This window comes from Papilio polytes, unplaced genomic scaffold, assembly GCF_000836215.1.
Source record: "Papilio polytes unplaced genomic scaffold, Ppol_1.0 DF824180.1, whole genome shotgun sequence".
Taxonomy (NCBI): Eukaryota; Metazoa; Arthropoda; class Insecta; order Lepidoptera; family Papilionidae; genus Papilio; species Papilio polytes.
In genome coordinates, this window is record NW_013525024.1 from 3099916 (window position 1) to 3105915 (window position 6000).

Genomic DNA, 6000 nt, shown 5'->3' on the forward strand with positions numbered 1-6000 from the left:
TATTTTAGTCCAGATAAAATCTGATTTCTAATTTTTGTCAAATATCGCAGATATGTATAGTTTCGTAGTGCTCTCTAGCTTAACCACTAAATACTAATAAATCGACTATTATCAAAGATAATCTTACTAATATTATAAATGCGAAAATTTAGATGGATGGATGTTTGTTAGAGTTTGTAGCCTAAACTGCTGACTTGATCTCGATGAAATTTGGCAAATATATAGAGGATAGTCTGGCAGCACACATAGACCACTTACTTTTGTTTTTTTTTATATCATGCAGACGAAGTCGCAAGCGAAAGATAGTACAGTATGTTATCCAATAATAGTTAAGTAAAGTAAGTTTAAATACTTACTAAAACATAAATTCGTCGTCGTACCAGGGGCCAGGTGCGCCAATTTAATAACACTCTTTAGAACTTTATGAATACTTCTGGTAGATATAGTGAATGCTTGCCACATCATAAACGTCTTAAAGATACACATTCTGAGAAATTTACTAGGTCATATTCCTTTAGATTCATTTCCTTATGACTGGAGGCACACAAATTACGACTCTACTCCAAAGAGAGAAAGTTCATTTTTCATTACCACATAATATTAACATCTTAACATGAAGTACTATAATTTGACTCCCATCTTAAACCTCTAATGTGAGGGTGCGTTTTAAATAAAATGTATCTTTAATAAACAAACGGAGGAATGCAAAATCTTTGAGTATCATAGGTATTTTTATATTGATGTAACTTTAGGGTTATCGTCGTATTACTTCGTTAATGTTTACTTGTTTTTCAAGTTACTATGCTAACAACCATCATAGTAATATTGTAAATGCGAAAGTTAAGATGGATGGATGTATGTTAGAGTTTGTAGCCGAAACGGCTGAACGGATTTCGGAATAATCTTGAAGAATATATAGGCTACTTACATTTTTTAATTCCACGAGGACAGAGTCGCGGGAGAAAGCTAGTTTGTAATATAATCAAAAACTGTTTAGTGAATAAAAGAAACTTTGATGTCATTTAAAAAGATTTTAAGTATCAAATTTCGAATCAAACGAAGCTCTACACGTCTCGTATAAAATTTGCAGCAACGCGAAGTGAAGAAGTAATTTTTGCCGACAAAGACTCCGTTCTGCGCCTTCGAGTTTCCCACCCGCTTATCCCGCCTTCTCGCTTCGTCGCTTCTTATTTCAAATCGACGTAATGTCAAATAGGGTAGAAGTTACCAGGATATAAAATTAAATTGTCATTTGGAGAGTTAGATTAATTTCAAAATTCTACTTCCTTTAAACGTAGCGCAACATTCTCCATTTTGCCTTGAATATATACAATTTAGATTTAAAAGGATAGAAGCGATTTCTACTTTTTTTATGACTGAAAAGGCATTTACATATTCTGGCTGCGCTCAGCCACCTCAAGCCCGATTAATCTGTAAATGCCTCTACAAGGCAGACAGAGGCTATGCAATATAGCTATTTAAGTATGGAAGCATTTCTAGTTTCATTTGTTTTTCTGCAGAGATACCAGTTATTATGCCCTTCCCCTACATCAATATTAAACAGGCTAGTGCCGAACTGTGTCGTTAGTACAGATCCCTTTCTGTCCAACTACGACTTTCCCTAACTCTAGGGCTGCATAACTATAATGATCACCTTAGAACAATTTTATACTAAAAGTCATTATCTATACTAATATTATAAAGAGGGAAGATTTGTATTTATGTCTGTGTTGAACTCAAAATCAACTGGGCCAATTTAAAAACTTCTTTCACCATTAAAATCATACGTGAGTAACATAGGCTCTATTTATTGTTAATTTATTTTAAGCGGGCGTCATCGCATGTAACAGCTAGTCTTGTATACAGGGATTATATAGCGACTATATTATCATGATTAAAAATATGTACACGTTGACATTACCCGTTACGTTGGAAGCACTAAAGGGGCCGGGAATATGCAGTTCCCCGGATGACGCGGGAATATCGCGGAACTCGCACGATGTAATTTTCAGTCTGTAATCCACTTTATGCAGGAAAATGTCGCTCACGTAAAAGCTTTATAACTATTTTGAATATGCGTAGACAATAACGATTATATGAAAATAATGTCAGATATTAAGAACGGTGCGCCCGTTGACTAAAGTGTCGCACAATTTGTTCTGCGATTGTCGATTGTTTTGAAGCCAATTCAATTGTTTAGTTGCACAATTTAAAATGGAGTAGTGTGCACACATATAAGGTCAAAGGAATCAAAACGAGACTGAATAGTTGTGCGATAGTTTAGTTTCAGGTGGGCGCACGCACTTTGTGTTTTTTATAGAACACGAGTTGTTGCCCGCGACTTCGTCCGCGTTGTATTAGAAAACATACGAACTATATAATAACAAAAAGCTACGTATCCCTCGGGAACCGGACACCTCTGGGATGAAGCTTATCCCATGTATACTCCAGACTTTATTTTACATCTGTGCCAAATTTCAATAAGATATGTTGAACTGTTGCAGAATGATCGAGTAAACATTAAAAAACTAAATTAATGAATCCCACGGGAACCGTAACTTATCCCGGGATAAAAAGTAGCCTATGTGTTCTTCCAGACTATGCTCTAAACCTGTGCCAAATTTCATGGAGATCCGTTCAGCCGTTTAGGCTATAAACGCTAACAAACATCCATCCATCCATCCATCCATCAATCTAAACTTTCGCATTGATAATATTAGTAACAATTTGTATGTTGTTATTAGATTAAATAGCGTATTGTCATTGTGCTACTAAGGTTAGAATATTGTACATTATGGTTAGAACATTTTGGTGTCATTTTCAGTTAAAATTATACTTTCTGTAATCTGTATTTAAGGTTTAAATTTTGCTTTACATCAATAGTTGGTTTAAGATTTTTTTTTAATTTCGCAAAAATTTCATTCTCGTTCAATGAAGACTAAAATAAAAGTAAGTCTGCCTTTTACCAGTTGAAACTTGAAGGAAATTAAATTATTCAAATGGGAATTGAAAAAGCTAAAAATCTGATTTATTGGAATTAATATTCTAATTCACACTTTTTCTACTTTTAGCTTCTTATCCAAAAATCGTTGTCAGATCCAGTAGTTTTTTGTAATATTTTAACTTTAGTCAAATATTAAAGAGGAAAGAACGACATTGTAAATGTACGTGCATTATTTCTGAGTACCCTTTTCATTTTGATAAATTGAGATAGTCTCAACAATCCTTCTCACAGTGTTACTGAGGTAAAAAGAATAAATATTAAATATATGTAACAGATATGCAAAAACAGCAAACAACTTCTTTCCTTTTAACAGACTTTGTGAAGTAGATTTCCAATGAGATTAGAATTTCTATTTTATCTCACATGTGCTACTGTTTTGTTTGGTAAGAGCTAAAAGGGGAATTTATTCTATTTCTTGTTTATGACTCTCCCATAGCGGATTGGGCCAGTATCAAGTGTTTGTAAAAGGGGAATCAACTTTTTGGTTTATCGCATTAATTACTTACGTTTTTGTCTTATAAAAACTATAGTAAAAAATTTCCTCAAAGACTTCAGAAAATCTATACTTGAAATATTAAGTCCACATGTCATTGACCACGATTTTCCCGTCGCTTGTCTGCCTCCTTCTCTAAAAAGAAAAGTGTGATTCTAATATTAGGAGTACACAACAACAGTCGAGAACTAGAAAGTTTGTAGCCCCTTTTTCACAATTTTTCCCGTACAATAAGTAAACAAGTGAATCAATAATTCATTATAAACGAAACAACGTTCATCGTTCCCAACGGTTCAGAAAACACACAGAAAGTTTGTCACGTCCTCGGTACTTTGGGCTATTTCTCTCGGGAGCGTTGAAAAATGTGGATCAAACCTTTCCTTTGAGTTACGAGAAATGAAAATTCATTTCTTTCGATAATTTGATAGCGGGAAAGAAATTTTCATTTAATACTTTTAGAAATTGGATCGATACCAGGGATTTGGATTCTATTGTTTATTGATATTCATTTAAATATAGGATACTAGCTTTCGCCCGCGACTCCGTCCGCGTAGTATTAAAAAAAACAAAAGTGTGTAGCCTATGTGTTCTTCCAGACTATGCTCTATATCTGTGCAAAATTTCATCGAGATCTGTTTAGCCGTTTAGGCTTCAAACTCTAACAAACATCCATCCATCTAAACTTTCGCATTTATAATATTAGTAAGATTCAAATGATTATAGTGGCGTCCATGACATACTCGTAGTACTTCTTTAATCTGATATAGATTTTTGTCTATACGTGTAAAATAAGTTAATTCCATAACAATGAACACGTACAGAAATTATTCCAGTTGTCTGCATTTCCGTGATATTCATTAAAGTAAAATTTTAACAACAAAGACATTTTAGGAATAAAGCGGCGTATGTTAATAAAATAAAATTTAATAAAACGTATACCATTTTCGAAGAAACAATGCAAACTGAATTTAATTATATAAACAATGAGAATTTGAATAGATTATGGTAAACCATTTGCATTATTTCATGCTGAGAGTTTCTGTATTTGCTAAGTCATATTAAAAATTGCAATTTCCTAACCTTTAAATGTCTTAACCTAATATGCATTTATCCCGGAGTTGGTAAATTATGAACCGTAAATTACTTGTTTTCGTTTTTCCTTTACTGTTATTTGTTTCGTCTTTGTGTATTCACGTAAACGGAATAGAATTAATCTAATTGCGCTACTAAAGCGACCCTAAAGTGAAATAAATCTTGTGCAAACATCACAATGATATATAGAACAATACCTTCTTGTAGACATTCAGACCGCAATTTCACATTCAAGAGGTAACACGAAGTAATACAATACGCTTACGAAAAGCGGAAATGTCTTTGGAAATTCGCGGCTCTCTTAATTCATTTGTTTAGTTTAATTTGTGTTTTATTAAGATTTAATTTAAACAACAATGCGGAGTATCTATCACGTTCGCAATTGCAGATGCGTTGCCTACCTTAATTGACGGAGGAGAAACATGAATAGATGATATTTCCTCTTCCTATACGTCTCCTCCACCGTCAAATCCACTTTCCTCCCATCCTTTCTTGATAACAAAAAGGTAGAATGAGAAAGGCACACAAAATTTACACACTCATCAGACCAAACGCGGAATTGCTTCCACTTCACGCCTGTCTTCTGTGTAGTCGTAGTATTGTACGGTGCAAGCCGGCCCTACAGTGTAATGTTAAAGCGGGCTCTACCACTTAACTTACTCAAATAAAAAAATAAACATGAATAAAAGCTCTTTAACAAATTCATACTTTTCTTATTGTATATACCAAGGTTTGAGTTTGTTTAAAACAAAGAAGAAAAACGTTCCAAGTAAACTTTGAAGATCTGGGTCGCGTATCGCACAATAGCATCAGTATATCACGATGTGGAGGGCTCTCAGAAACAAGGAAAAGGTCATTCTAACATGTTCTAAAAGCTTTTGGACCACTCGAATACTGAGGGGTCATTTATGTATGAAAAGTTTAAATTACGCTTAATGGGATCATGAAGAACCTTTAAAAATTTTGATTGCTTCCTCTTGAAAATACCACTCGCCTGTTCCATACTGAATTACGTAAAAGTGATATATTTCATATGTGGTATTTTTTAAATATCCTTAATATTACGTGTACTAACACATTAACAGTGGTAGTGCCCGCCTTAACATCTTAGCACGAATGGGCCGGCACGCCCGGTGTAATACCACGACCACACAGAAGACAGGCGTGAAGTGGAAGTAATTCCGTGTTTCGTCTGAGGAGTGTGGTGCCGGAGGCCTAATTTAAGTCCCTTACTCCTTACCACCATTTTCTCATAAGGAGAGGATGGGAAGGGGAAGTGGATTTGACAGTGGAGGAGATGCATAAGAAGGGGAAATATCCTCTTTATGTGCGCCTCCTCCTCCGTCGGATAAGGGTAGGCAACGCATCTGTAATTGCGGATGTCTATGGGCAGCGGTCGCTTCGCCATTTT